The sequence below is a fragment of the Bufo bufo genome, chromosome 7 (assembly GCF_905171765.1).
Source record: "Bufo bufo chromosome 7, aBufBuf1.1, whole genome shotgun sequence".
NCBI classification, from domain to species: domain Eukaryota; kingdom Metazoa; phylum Chordata; class Amphibia; order Anura; family Bufonidae; genus Bufo; species Bufo bufo.
In genome coordinates, this window is record NC_053395.1 from 173,128,087 (window position 1) to 173,143,962 (window position 15,876).

The following is a 15,876-nucleotide window of genomic DNA, read 5'->3' on the forward strand; positions in this document are numbered from 1 at the left end:
CTCCTCCATTCACGCAGACACGACAATCCAAATTGAGCGAGCAACCCGTGTCATTGAAAAGCCCCTCTCAGTCCACGACTATAATTTGCTCATGGGAGGGGTGGACTTCAATGACCAGATGTTGTCTCCGTATTTAGTTTCCCGCAGAACCAGACGCTGGTATAAGAAGGTGTCTGTATATTTAATTCAATTGGCGCTGTATAATAGTTTTGTTCTCTACAGTAAGGCTGGGAGAACAGGATCCTTCCTCAAATTCCAGGAAGAGATCATCGAGAACCTCCTATATCCAGGAGGTTCCGTGGCCCCATCCACCAGTGTAGTTAGCCGTCTACACGAGCGACATTTCCCCAGTGTCGTTCCTGGTACCTCAACCCAACCGTCACCCCGAAAAAGATGTCGTGTCTGTAGCAGTAGTGAAATAAGGCGTGACACCCGCTATTTCTGTCCTGACTGTCCTGACCACCCTGCCCTATGCTTTGGTGAGTGTTTCCGGAAGTACCACACACAGGTACACCTAGCATAGGGATTGCATCTCACAGGACAGGCACACAGGGCTATTAGGGCCCTTTTACTCACAGCTGCTGCAAACCTCTCCTTTCACCTGGGATAAAGTGCATAACGTACTTTGCCACATCTTTGGGCGATTTGCGCTTTGCACATTGTCCCATGGGGAAGGAGAGGTTTGTTCTATAAAGGTAAAAAAAACTAATCAAAAAAAAAATTACCGGTAAGTAAAAAAGTTAAAAAAGTTAAAAAAAAGGTAATATGTTCTGTTCTAAAGTTAATAAAGTTATTGCGTTGCGGCCTGGTTTTTTCTTTTTTGTTTTGTTTTTTTTACCTTCCAGATGGACCAACCGATCGACTAGCTGCAGCACTGATGTGCATTCGGACAGAAGCATTGCGCTGCTGTCAGATTACACGCAAGTCGGTGTATGCGGCGCTGCAAGACGAGATTTCTCCTCTGCAGTAAAAGATACGTTTGCCGAGGCATATGAGCTGAGGAGGTGGCGGTGTTCATATACTTTGGCAAACACTTTGTATATATAAAAAAAAAAAATCCCGGCAAGGATTTATTCATCCACATCGATTGATGTGAATGGAGAAATCTGGTTTGCCAGGGCATACGAGCTAAGTGGGTATGGATGTTGGGCGGAGCTCCTATGTCCTGGCAGACGTCTTTCCCCTCCTTTTTTGTTTTTTGGCAGAGATTTTTTCATCCACATTGATCGATGCGAATGAAGAAATCTGTGCCGTTCATTTTTTTCTTTCAGCCCAGAGGCTGAACGGAAAAAAAAAATCTCATTACCTGTATGCTCAATATAAGGAGAATAGCAGAAACTCCTAATGCTGGGCATACATGTAATGATTGCGGAGACCCTCAAATGCCAGGGCAGTACAAACACCCCACAAATAACACCATTTTGGAAAGAAGACACCCCAAGGTATTCGCTGAGGGGCATATTGAGTACATGAAAGATTGAAATTTTTGTCCCAAGTTAGCGGAAAGGGAGACTTTGTGAGAACAAAATCAAAAAAATCAATTTCCGCTAACTTGTGCCAAATTTTTTTTTTTTCTATGAACTCGCCATGCCCCTCATTGAATACCTTGGGGTGTCTTCTTTCCAAAATGGGGTCACATGTGGGGTATTTATACTGCCCTGGCATTTTAGGGGCCCCAAAGCGTGAGAAGAAGTCTGGTATCCAAATGTCTAAAAATGCCCTCCTAAAAGGAATTTGGGCACCTTTGCCCACCTAGGCTGCAAAAAAGTGTCACACATGTGGTATCTCCGTATTCAGGAGAAGTTGGGGAATATGTTTTGGGGTGTCATTTTACATATACCCATGCTGGGTGAGATAAATATCTTGGTCAAATGCCAACTTTGTATAAAAAAATGGGAAAAGTTGTCTTTTGCCAAGATATTTCTCTCACCCAGCATGGGTATATGTAAAATGACACCACAAAACACATTCCCCAACTTCTCCTGAATACGGCGATACCACATGTGTGACACTTTTTTGCAGCCTAGGTGGGCAAAAGGGCCCACATTCCAAAGAGCACCTTTCGGATTTCACAGGTCATTTACCTACTTACCACACATTAGGGCCCCTGGAAAATGCCAGGGCAGTATAACTACCCCACAAGTGACCCCATTTTGGAAAGAAGACACCCCAAGGTATTCCGTGAGGGGCATGGCAAGTTCCTAGAATTTTTTATTTTTTGTCACAAGTTAGTGGAAAATGATGATTTTTTTTTTATTTTTTTTTTCATACAAAGTCTCATATTCCACTAACTTGTGACAAAAAATAAAAACTTCCATGAACTCACTATGCCCATCAGCGAATACCTTGGGGTCTCTTCTTTCCAAAATGGGGTCACTTGTGGGGTAGTTATACTGCCCTGGCATTCTAGGGGCCCAAATGTGTGGTAAGGAGTTTGAAATCAAATTCTGTAAAAAATGGCCTGTGAAATCCGAAAGGTGCTCTTTGGAATATGGGCCCCTTTGCCCACCTAGGCTGCAAAAAAGTGTCACACATCTGGTATCTCTGTATTCAGGAGAAGTTGAGGAATGTGTTTTGGGGTGTCTTTTTACATATACCCATGCTGGGTGAGATAAATATCTTGGTCAAATGCCAACTTTGTATAAAAAAATGGGAAAAGTTGTCTTTTGCCAAGATATTTCTCTCACCCAGCATGGGTATATGTAAAATGACACCCCAAAACACATTCCCCAACTTCTCCTGAGTACGGAGATACCAGATGTGTGACACTTTTTTGCAGCCTAGGTGGGCAAAGGGGCCCATATTACAAAGAGCACCTTTCGGATTTCACTGGTCAGTTTTTACAGAATTTGATTTCAAACTCCTTACCACACATTTGGGCCCCTAGAATGCCAGGGCAGTATAACTACCCCACAAGTGACCCCATTTTGAAAAGAAGACACCCCAAGGTATTCCGTGAGGGGCATGGCGAGTTCCTAGAATTTTTTATTTTTTGTCACAAGTTAGTGGAAAATGATGATTTTTTTTTTTTTTTTTTTCATACAAAGTCTCATATTCCACTAACTTGTGACAAAAAATAAAAACTTCCATGAACTCACTATGCCCATCAGCGAATACCTTGGGGTCTCTTCTTTCCAAAATGGGGTTACTTGTTGGGTAGTTATACTGCCCTGGCATTCTAGGGGCCCAAATGTGTGGTAAGGAGTTTGAAATCAAATTCTGTAAAAACTGACCAGTGAAATCCGAAAGGTGCTCTTTGGAATATGGGCCCCTTTGCCCACCTAGGCTGCAAAAAAGTGTCACACATCTGGTATCTCTGTATTCAGGAGAAGTTGAGGAATGTGTTTTGGGGTGTCTTTTTACATATACCCATGCTGGGTGAGATAAATATCTTGGTCAAATGCCAACTTTGTATAAAAAAAATGGGAAAAGTTGTCTTTTGCCAAGATATTTCTCTCACCCAGCATGGGTATATGTAAAATGACACCCCAAAACACATTCCCCAACTTCTCCTGAGTACGGAGATACCAGATGTGTGACACTTTTTTGCAGCCTAGGTGGGCAAAGGGGCCCATATTACAAAGAGCACCTTTCGGATTTCACTGGTCAGTTTTTACAGAATTTGATTTCAAACTCCTTACCACACATTTGGGCCCCTAGAATGCCAGGGCAGTATAACTACCCCACAAGTGACCCCATTTTGGAAAGAAGAGACCCCAAGGTATTTCGTGATGGGCATAGTGAGTTCATAGAACTTTTTATTTTTTGTCACAAGTTAGTGGAATATGAGACTTTTTTAAGAAAAAAAAATAAAATCATCATTTTCCGCTAACTTGTGACAAAAAATAAAAAGTTCTATGAACTCACTATGCCCATCAGCGAATACCTTAGGGTGTGTACTTTCTGAAATGGGGTCATTTGTGGGGTATTTGTACTGTCTGGGCATTGTAGAACCTCAGGAAACATGACAGGTGCTCAGAAAGTCAGAGCTGCTTCAAAAAGCGGAAATTCACATTTTTGTACCATAGTTTGTAAACGCTATAACTTTTACCCAAACCATTTTTTTTTATCAAAGACATGTAGAACAATAAATTTAGAGCAAAATTTATATATGGATCTCGTTTTTTTTTGCAAAATTTTACAACTGAAAGTGAAAAATGTCATTTTTTTGCAAAAAAATCGTTAAATTTCGATTAATAACAAAAAAAGTAAAAATGTCAGCAGCAATGAAATACCACCAAATGAAAGCTCTATTAGTGAGAAGAAAAGGAGGTAAAATTCATTTGGGTGGTAAGTTGCATGACCGAGCAATAAACGGTGAAAGTAGTGTAGGTCAGAAGTGTAAAAAGTGGCCTGGTCTTTCAGGGTGTTTAAGCACTGGGGGCTGAGGTGGTTAAAGTACTGTACATGGGTATCACTGAAATAATTGGTTTCATTTTTTAGCAGTACTAATACAGAAATTACATTTAGAAATTGCTGGCCTGAACTCCACCTTTAGTCACTTATGACTCACCTGGTAGTGAAATAATTTCCCTCTTTCCATTAGGAATGTTCTGGGGTCTTATACATTGTAGACTAGCTACATTTTCCTTCATATTTTACAGGTTTCCATCCTTGTTCACCGGATGATCTGACTAACTTTTTCCAGGGAAAGTTCATTGGTTTTGAGACGTTTCTAGAATGGAACAGCGTGTCCAGGGATCTCACACACAGGAGGGTTGCTTGGTACAACTGCAGTACACTCACAACAAGAAGCATCAGGGCTTGTCACCTTGGCTGGAAGATGTAGGAAGCATTTGTTAGTTCTTGGTTTTATAGTAAGTGGAGGGGAGATTACACAATTAGAGTGTTTGTCTAAAGTACACGTCAGAAGAATCCAGCCAAATCTGCTTCAGAAATCCAAAACTGACCCTTGGATTACTGCCCTCGATTTGTAGTTAATCATGCTCTGCAGATCTTACCACATATCAGACCTTTCAATTGGGCTAATCTGCAGATGATGGCTAGTTATAGCTTCCATGTGGAAAGAACGAAAATGCTTGTTTTTTTCTTCCAACACAGATTGTAAATCCACATGTGGAAAAATCCATGCATTAAGAATTATGCCATGGATTAGCATGGGAGACAATGAGATGTGGAATGTGAGTAGATTTTGCACAGATTTCGGTGCAGAATACATGCCGAAATGTGTGTGGAAACAGCTCTGTGAACATAGCCTTTCACTTCTTGCAACCACTGTGTGTCTCGTGGGTATTCTGCAAGAACACTTCCAGAGTGGTGAATGTGCAGCTCCCCGCGAGTCCATTCCCAGAGGCTTTATTAGTTCCAGGGTTAGGATTCCGAGCAGTGATATGGCTCTGAGGGGTGTCACAGTGCTCCTACCTAGATCTAGTGCTCCAAGGTCCGGCAGCAAAACTGCTACATAGAAAGTTCGGAATTGGTAGGAACTAAAATGAGTAAGCTCCAGACTCTGATGCAAGTTGAGTTAATTTACTCAATACTGGCATAAACGGGTAGCAGCTCATACAGACTCACAGTAGCTCTTGGCTCCAGCAGGGTGTCTTTATGGCAGCCTGGCCTGCATGGTTAAGGAGGAGAAGAAGAGGCAGGCCTGCCTGCAATCCGTGGCGGTAACACCAAATCCACACGGGTGCCACAGGTTACATGCTTGACAGCCGTCAGAAGGTTCACCGAGTGGGCAGTAAAAGTTATGTATCTTCCCTGCCCGTGTTTGCTAGACCTCGTGTCTGTGGTCAGATGTATCTTGGCACCGCACTGTGTGCCAGAGATATATTCAATTGCTGCTGAACGTGGCCATATAACTCTAGGATTCCCTTCTGGGAGAAATATTTCCTTCCTGGGACCTTCCATTGCGGTGTGCCAATGGCCACAAATTTTCTAAAGGCCTCCGAGTCCACCAGCTTATATGGCAATAGTTGGCGGACTAGCAGTTCCGACAAGCCAGCAGTCAGCCATTGGGCAAACGGGTTACCCGGCGTCATCAACTTTTTAGCCTCAAATATTTGGGTCACGGAAGCCTGCCTTCTGCCAGATGAACGCAACAACGGCACGGTGGAAGGTGGCGTGTAGGACAAATGGGAGAGAGAGAGAGGAGAAGGAGAAGAAGAGGCAGGACGTGGAGCGCCAGGAGTGTGGTTTTGTGGGTTCTGATGGCATTGCTCCTACTGGGCTCGGTGATGGGAGGCCAGGTGCCTTCTTAAGGCGGTCGTCCCTAGGTGAGTGTTGGGCTTACCGTGACTTATGCGTTGACAGCACAGGCTGCAGATGGCAACACTATTTTCAGCAGCTGACACGTTAAAAAAAGCCCGCACTGCGGAGCCATATGCAGGGGTCCTGAGAGTGCAAGATGTGCATGGTGGATGCCTCCAGATACATTTGCAGTCTGCTTTTTGACTCCTGTGCACTGAGAGTTCTGCCTGTGTCTCCTCCTTCTCCTCCCTATCTGCTGCTCCATACTCCCCTCCTCTTCCTCTCTTGTGGGCACCCACGTGATGACAATCGACATGTCATCATCGTCACCTTCACCAACACTGAAATTAGAGATCTCGGAGTAGGCAGCAACAGCGGGGACCACCCCCCTTGAACTGATCTGGGTACTGTCGTCAGACCGCTGGGTGGCGGCCATTGCTACCTCCTCTTCCTCATCCGATGCCAAGAGAGGCAGTGCATCGGTAAGGTCTGGGAATGGATGGTAAAATTATTCCTCTGACTCGAGTGGAGAGGCTATGGTGGTGGTGGTGTCTTTGAGGGTGCACACAGCAGAGAGTGAGGAGGATGCAGATACAGAGGATGAGGAGGGTGCAGAAGCGGAAGGCTGAGTAAGCCACTCAACCAACTCGGGTGTGTCTTTTGACGTAATCGCACGCACCTTCTCCAACTTCCCACTTAGGCTCCGACCTGGTGCACCTGCCCGACCCATACCACCCCTGCGGAACGACCTGCTTCTTCCTCTGCCTGTCATTTTCAAAATGACCCAGTGCCAAAGTCCCTAGAGAAGAGCAGTATTTGTGGAAGAAGGTATATCGCAGGCCTCAATCAGTATTTGGTGGAAGCCGGTATATCGCACCCCTCAATCAGTATTTTGTGGAAGCAGGTATATAGAACCCCTTAATCAGTATTTTGTAGAAGCAGGAATATCGCACCCCTCAATCAGTATTTTGTGGAAGCAGGTATATTGAACCCCTTAATCAGTATTTTGTAGAAGCAGGCATATCCCACCCCTCAATCAGTATTTTGTGGAAACTCGTATATAGAACACCTGAATCAATATTTGGTGAAAGCAGGTATATCGCACCCTTCAATCAGTATTTTGTGGAGACAGGTATATAGAAACCCTTAATCAGTATTTTGTAGAAGCAGGCATATCGCACCCCTCAATCAGTATTTTGTGGAAACAGGTATATAGAACACGTGAATCAATATTTGGTGGAAGCAGGTATATCGCACCCCTCAATCAGTATTTTGTGGAAGCAGGTATATTGAACCCCTTAATCAGTATTTTGTAGAAGCAGGCATATCCCACCCCTCAATCAGTAATTTGTGGAAACAGGTATATAGAACCCCGGAATCAATATTTGGTGGAAGCAGGTATATCGCACCCTTCAATCAGTATTTTGTGGAGGCAGGTATATAGAACCCCTTAATCAGTATTTTGTAGAAGCAGGTATATCGCACCCCTCAATCAGAATTTTGTAGAAACAGGTATATAGAACCCCTTAATCAGTATTTTTCTGAAGCAGGCGTATCCCACCCTTTAATCAGTATTTTGTGGAGGCAGGTATATAGAACCCCTTAAATCAGTATTTGGTAGAAGCAGGTATATCCCACCCCTCAATCAGTATTTTGTGAAACACGGTCTATCACAGGCCTCAATCAATATTTGGTGGAAGCAGGTACAAACCGGATTCCAAAAAAGTTGGGACACTAAACAAATTAGGAATAAAAACTGAATGCAATGATGTGGAGATGGCAAATGTCAATATTTTATTTGTAATAGAATGTAGATGACAGATCAAACGTTTAATCCGAGTAAATGTATCATTTTAAAGGAAAAATACATTGATTCCAATTTTCACGGTGTGAACAAATCCCCAAAAAGTTGGGACAAGTAGCAATAAGAGGCTGGAAAAAGTAAATTTGAGCATAACGAAGAGCTGGAAGACCAATTAACACTAATTAGGTCAATTGGCAACATGATTGGGTATAAAAAGAGCTTCTCAGAGTGGCAGTGTCTCTCAGAAGCAAAGATGGGTAGCGGATCACCAATTCCCACAATGTTGCGCAGAAAGATAGTGGAGCAATATCAGAAAGACTTTGCATCTATCATCATCAACTGTGCATAACATCATCCGAAGATTCAGAGAATCTGGAACAATCTCTATGCGTAAGGGTCAAGGCCGTAAAACCATACTGGATGCCCGTGATCTCCGGGGCCCTTAAACGACACTGCACCACAAACAGGAATGCTACTGTAAAGGAAATCACAGAATGGGCTCAGGAATACTTCCAGAAACCATTGTCAGTGAACACAATCCACCGTGCCATCCGCCGTTGCCAGCTGAAACTCTACAGTGCAAAGAAGAAGCAATTTCTAAGCAAGATCCACAAGCTCAGGCATTTTCACTGGGCCAGGGATCATTTAAAATGGAGTGTGGCAAAATGGAAGACTGTTCTGTGGTCAGACGAGTCACGATTCGAAGTTCTTTTTGGAAAACTGGGACGCCATGTCATCCGGACCAAAGAGGACAAGGACAACCCAAGTTGTTATCAACGCTCAGTTCAGAAGCCTGCATCTCTGATGGTATGGGGTTGCATGAGTGCGTGTGGCATGGGCAGCTTGCATGTCTGGAAAGGCACCATCAATGCAGAAAAATATATTCAGGTTCTAGAACAACATATGCTCCCATCCAGATGTCATCTCTTTCAGGGAAGACCCAGCACTTTTCAACAAGATAATGCCAGACCACATTCTGCATCAATCACAACATCATGGCTGCGTAGGAGAAGCATCCGGGTACTGAAATGGCCAGTCTGCAGTCCAGATCTTTCACCTATAGAGAACATTTGGCGCATCATAAAGAGGAAGGTGCAACAAAGAAGGCCCAAGACGATTGAACAGTTAGAGGCCTGTATTAGACAAGAATGGGAGAGCATTTCTATTTCTAAACTTGAGAAACTGGTCTCCTCGGTCCCCAGACGTTTGTTGAGTGTTGTAAGAAGAAGGGGAGATGCCACACAGTGGTGAAAATGGCCTTGTCCCAACTTTTTGGGGATTTGTTGACACCATGAAATTCTGATTCAACATATTTTTCCCTTAAAATGGTACATTTTCTCAGTTTAAACTTTTGTTCCGTGATTTATGTTCTATTCTGAATAAAATATTAGAAGTTGGCACCTCCACATCATTGCATTCAGTTTTTATTTACGATTTGTATAGTGTCCCAACTTTTTTGGAATCCGGTTTGTATATCGCACCCCTGAATCAGTATTTTGTGGAAGCAGGTATATAGAACCCCTTAATCAGTATTTTTCTGAAGCAGGTGTATCCTACCCTTTCATCAGTATTTTGTGGAGGCAGGTATATAGAACCCCTTAAATCAGTATTTTGTAGAAGCAGGTATATCCCACCCCTCAATCAGTATTTTGTGGAAACTCGTATATAGAACACCTGAATCAATATTTGGTAGAAGCAGGTAAATCGCACCCCTCAATCAGTATTTTGCGGAATCAGGTATATAGAACCCCTTAATCAGTATTTTGTAGAAGCAGGTATATCCCACCCCTTAATCAGTATTTTGTGGAAACAGGTATATAGAACACCTGAATCAATATTTGGTGGAAGCAGGTATATCGCACCCCTCAATCTGTATTTTTTGGAAGCAGGTATATCAAACCCCTTAATCAGTATTTTGTGGAAGCAGGTATATCACACCCTTCAATCACTATTTTGTGGAAGCAGGCATATCAAACGCCTTAATCAGTATTTTGTGGAAGCAGGTATATCGCACCCCTTAATCTGTATTTTGTGGAAGCAGGTATATCAAATCCCTTAATCAGTATTTTGTCGAAGCAGGTATATCACACCCCTCAATCAGAATTTTGTGGAAGCAGGTATATAGAACTCCTTAATCAATATTTGGTGGAAGCAGGTATATCGCACCCCTCAATCAGTATTTTGCGGAATCAGGTATATAGAACCCCTTAATGAGTATTTTGTAGAAGAAGGTATATCCCACCCCTCAATCAGTATTTTGTGGAAACAGGTATATAGAACACCTGAGTCAATATTTGGTGGAAGCAGGTATATCACACCCCTCAATCAGTATTTTCTGGAAGAAGGTATATCATACCCCTTAATCAGTATTTTGTGGAAGCAGGTACATCGCACCCCTCAATCAGTATTTTGCGGAATCAGGTATATAGAACCCCTTAATCAGTGTTTTGTAGAAGCAGGTATATCCCACCCCTCAATCAGTATTTTGTGGAAACAGGTATATAGAACACCTGAGTCAATATTTGGTGGAAGCAGGTATATCACACCCCTCAATCAGTATTTTCTGGAAGAAGGTATATCATACCCCTTAATCAGTATTTTGTGGAAGCAGGTATATCGCACCCCTCAATCTGTATTTTTTGGAAGCAGGTATATCAAACCCCTTAATCAGTATTTTGTGGAAGCAGGTATGTCAAACCCCTCAATCAGTATTTTGTGGAAGCAGGCATATCAAACCCCTTAATCAGTATTTTGTGGAAGCAGGTATATCGCACCCCTCAATCTGTATTTTGTGGAAGCAGGTATATAGAACCCCTTAATCAATAATTGGTGAAAGTAGTTATATCGCACCCCTCAATCAGTATTTTGTAAAAATCGGTGTATTGCAGGCCTCAAACAATATTTAGTGGAAGCAGGTATATCGCACCCCTCAATCAGAATTTTGTGGAAGCAGGTATATAGAAACCCTTAATCAGTATTTTGTAGAAGCAGGCATATCGCACCCCTTAATCAGTATTTTGTGGAAACAGGTGTATAGAACCCCTGAATCAATATTTGGTGGAAGCAGGTATATCGCACCACTCAATCACTATTTGGTGGAAGTAGGTATATAGAACCCCTTAATCAGTATTTTGTAGAAGCAGGTATATCGCACCCCTCAATCAGTATTTTGTGGAAGCAGGTATATAGAACCCCTTAATCAGTATTTTCTAGAAGCAGGTGTATAGAAACATAGAATGTGTCGGCAAATAAAAACCATTTGGCCCATTTAGTCTGCCCAATATACTGAAAACTATAGCCCCTGGCCCTATCTTATATGAAGGATGGCCTTATGCCTATCCCATGCATGCTTAAACTCCTTCACCATATTTGCAGCTACCACTTCTGCAGGAAGGCTATTACATGAATCCACTACTCTCTCAGTAAAGTAATACTTCCTGATATTACTTGTAAACCTTTGCCCCTCTAATTTAATACTATGTCCTCTAGCATTTTTTTTTCTTTTAAATATTCTCTCCCTTTTTACCTTGTTGATTCCCTTTACGTATTTAAAAGTTTCTATCATATGCCCTCTGTCTCGTCTTTCTTCCAAGCTATACTTGTTAAGGTCCTTTAATCTTTCCTGGTAAGTTTTATCCTGCAATCCATGTACTAGTTTAGTAGCTCTTCTCTGAACTCTCTCCAAAGTATCAATATCCTTCTGGAGATATGGTCTCCAGTACTGCGCACAATACTCCAAATGAGGTCTCACTAGTGCTCTGTAGAGCGGCATGAGCATCTCTCTCTTTCTACTGGTAATGCCTCTCCCTATACACCCAAGCATTCTGCTAGCATTTCCTGCTTCTCTATGACATTGTCTGCCTACCTTTAAGTCTTCTGAAATAATGACCCCTAAATCCCTTTCCTCAGATACTGAGGTTAGGACTGTATCCCACCCTTTAATCAGTATTTTGTGGAGGCAGGTATATAGAACACCTGAATCAATATTTGGTGGAAGCAGGTATATCGCACCCTTCAATCAGTATTTTGTGGAAGCCGGTGTATTTCAGGCCTCAATCGATATTTGGTGTAAGCTGGTATATCGTACCCCTCAATCAGTATTTTGTAGAAGTAGGTATATAGAACGCCTTAATCAGTATTTTGTAGAAGCAGGTATATCGCACCCCTCAATCAGTATTTTGTGGAAACAGGTATATAGAACACCTGAATCAATATTTGGTGGAAGCAGGTATATTGCACCCCTCAATCAGTATTTTGTGGAAGCTTGTGTATCGCAGGCCTCAATTAATATTTGGTGGAAGCAGGTATATCGCAACCTTCAATCTGTATTTTGTGGAAGCAGGTATATAGAACCACTGAATCAATATTTGGTGGAAGCAGGAATGTAGCATCCCTCAATCAGTATTTTGTGGAAACAGGTATATAGAACCCCTGAATAAATATTTGGAGGAAGCAGGTATATCTCACCCCTCAATCAGTATTTTATGGAAGCAGCTATATAGAACCCCTTAATCAGTATTTTGTAGAAGCAGGTATATCTCACCCCTCAAGCATTTTGTGGAAACAGGTATATAGAACCACTGAATCAATATTTGGTGGAAGCAGGTATGTAGCATCCCTCAATCAGTATTTTGAGGAGGCAGGTACCCTTTGGATATAGTGTACTGTGGTATACGGCACAGAGTGAGCTGTGAAAGTACTGCTAGAAACAAAGCCAGCAATATACCTGTGTAGTAACTAGCTAGATAGTGGACTGGTTGTAGTAGAGTGATTGGTACTAGTCATAGTGGTACCACACCTCAGAGACTAACTCAGGCACCTGAAACAAACATCGCAGAAGAGTTCCGGCCGCAGCTGAGGGTTAGAGCATTCTGATAGCAGCCAATGTACCTGTATAATATTCAGGTCTTGGACTTAAACAAGCCAGCTTGCCACCCCCGAGCAACCCTGTGTGTATGTGCAAGCAGAGGAAGGACATACCACTACTGATTGCAACTTTGCAGAGTGTCCAGATTATATGGGAAATGTGAATATTATTTTGTTAAAAATTTTCTAATAGTTATCAAAACTTTGTTCACCTTTAAAATTATTTTAGTCCCTTTAATAGAATGGAACCTGTAATTGATTGCTTGTACTATACACTGTATGACTTCTGTATAACAGTGTATAGGGATTTTTACATATCTCCTATTACATGATGTAATAGAGGTCAGAACATGGCAGGCCTGGGGGCCTTCAGAAGCTCCCTGGCTGCCATGACAACTACTCGGTGTCCCATGATTGCGTTCACGGGGTGTCAATATTCACTGGGGCTTTAAACTGCTGCGTATCAGGTGTATAAGGCTACTTTCACACTTGCGGCAGCAGGGTCCGGCAGGGGAACAGCCTGCCGGATCCATGTTAACGTTAGCCCACCATGCCTCTGGAAGTCCACTCCGACCTCATTCACTATAATAAGGGCCAGAGGTCCGGCCGCAACATGGCAAACTCTCGGCTTGTTTGCCTTCCTGTCGACAGGACTATTGTTTCAGTAATGTATAATGGAACCTATTATGGAAATCCGTAACGCCAATGTGAACCCGCCCTAACTAATATATCTATTTTTTCAGCACTCCCGTTGTGCGCTTTGGCTATTAGAAGTATGGACTTCTAGCTGTAAAATGCTCCATCTACACACAGAGCAGAATATTATACATTAATATCGTATATTGATATCTGCTGATGCAAACAGCTACTGCGTCATCTGCTCTGACAGCAGGACAAGGAGCATCATATAAGTGACAATCGGGCGCCATTATGAGAGTAGAGTGGTGCAAGCCAAATGGTGCGTGGAGATGCAGAAAGCAAACTAGAGGAGGAGAAGGGAGTCTGCCTCCCAGAAATGTTGAGGTAGAGCTGGAAGAAGCATGCAGATCTTAAAGGAAACCTACCAGTTTTACACTGCCCTAATTTTAAAGGAAATGTCACCGAAAAAAAACTGTTAAAACCAGATAGTGACACATATACTTTTTTTTTTCTAATCTTTTTTTTTATTTTCTGATTGCAGATTTTTTTATTCTCTTCCCTGAACATGATTATGGGGGCAGCCATCTTGCCTGAGCGCTTTTTAACAGCATTTAGAAATCATTAGGAAAATTGCTTTACGGCAGCTACATGGGCCATAGACACAATGGTCAGGAGGGGACCTCATTGACTTTTGTGGGAGAGCTTTCTAGGCATGCTCTGTGACCTGAGCAGAGGTCAGTGTACAAGGAAAGAATAGATAAGCTTTGACAATCACCTATTGTAAATTGTGGTCTTATCGATACACAGAGGTGATATCTTTACAGGCAGGATTATAATGACAGATAAGCAGATGACTGCAGTAAAGTTATCTGTACAGGCCAAGAAGTGGCGACTATTACTAGACTTCTTAGAATTTGAATTCTTTAAAAATATGTTAAACATAAAATATGATTTAAATAATAGGTCATTTTGTGATGACACATTCCCGTTAAAATCCTCACAGCTCCAGCGCATGCCCATGAGTTCTGTAATGAGGTAAGATTTTACCACATCTGTTGTTAGGACAGCATGGAACTGATAAAAAGCTCCCTTTAATGGCTAATCTATTTTAGGGTTCATGCAGATGGCCGTTGCCAGGCCGTTCCATCCAGACTAATTCAACTTGAATGGGTCTGTGATCTGTCCACGGCACACTCCGTACAGGGCCGTCTTTAATATTGATTGGACCCTGGGCAAAAATTTACTTGGGCCCCCTGGATGCCGCCTTCCCACACCTTAGCAGGCAATCACGCCCTCCACCACAACACACACACACACAAAATCCACACATCTGGTAGAGTACTGTGAATGACTGTAAATACTTCCAGTTCTGAAGACTCCAGCAGCTCAGGATCAGTGCTCTGGGCAGCTGGGCTCAGGCTGGAAGTGGGCACCGCTCTTCAGGAAGGAGACCGGGGCTCGGCTCACCCTAGTGTTACAGTGCACCACAGCACCCCACAGTATGCAGTATAGCACCCTATAGTATACAGCAACCCACAGTATGCAGTATAGCACCCTATAGTATACAGCACCACACAGTATGCAGTATAGCACCCCACACTATACAGTACCCCACAGTATATAGTAGAGCAGTATAGCAGCCCACAGTATACAGCACCCCACAGTATACAACACCTCACAGTATACAGTAGAGCAGTATAGCACCTCACCATATACAGCACCCCAAACTATACACGATACAGCACCCCACACTATACAGCCCCCCACACTATACAGTACAGCAGTATAGCACTCCACAATATACAGCACCCACAGTATACATTATACAGCCCCCCACAGTATACAGCCCCCCACAGTATACAGTACAGCAGTATAGCACTCCACAATATACAGCACCCACAGTATACAGTATACAGCCCCCCACAGTATACAGCACAGCAGTATAGCACTCCACAATATACAGCACTCACAGTATACAGTATACAGCCCCCCACACTATACAGTACAGCAGTATAGCACTCCACAATATACAGCACCCACAGTATACAGTATACAGCCCCCCACAGTATACAGGCCCCCACAGTATACAGCCCCCCACAGTATACAGGCCCCCACACTATACAGCACCCCACTATACAGTAGTTTACAGTATATTAGCATAAAAGCCCCTGTCACCTTTTTCTGATGTAATCTTCACAAAAAAAGCTCCACAGTTAAGGCAAACTTCTACAGCAACACTCCTGGTAGGACCTTTGATGACCTCATAGCCATGTGACCAGTAATATTGCTAGGTTACTGGTCACATGGTGATGATGTCATCTAAGGTCCTAGAGAATCACAGCTCTCACAGTACGCTG

General features: G+C 42.8%; 1 long non-coding RNA gene across 1 annotated transcript; it reads left to right on the forward strand.

The window, feature by feature from the left end:
- Window positions 1-4,013: 4,013 nt before the first annotated feature.
- LOC121007353 lies at window positions 4,014-13,496 on the forward strand. The gene is made up of 3 exons (XR_005780400.1): window positions 4,014-4,027; window positions 4,338-4,339; window positions 13,357-13,496. It is a non-coding gene; the product is annotated as an uncharacterized LOC121007353 (long non-coding RNA).
- The last annotated feature ends 2,380 nt before the right edge of the window (window positions 13,497-15,876 follow it).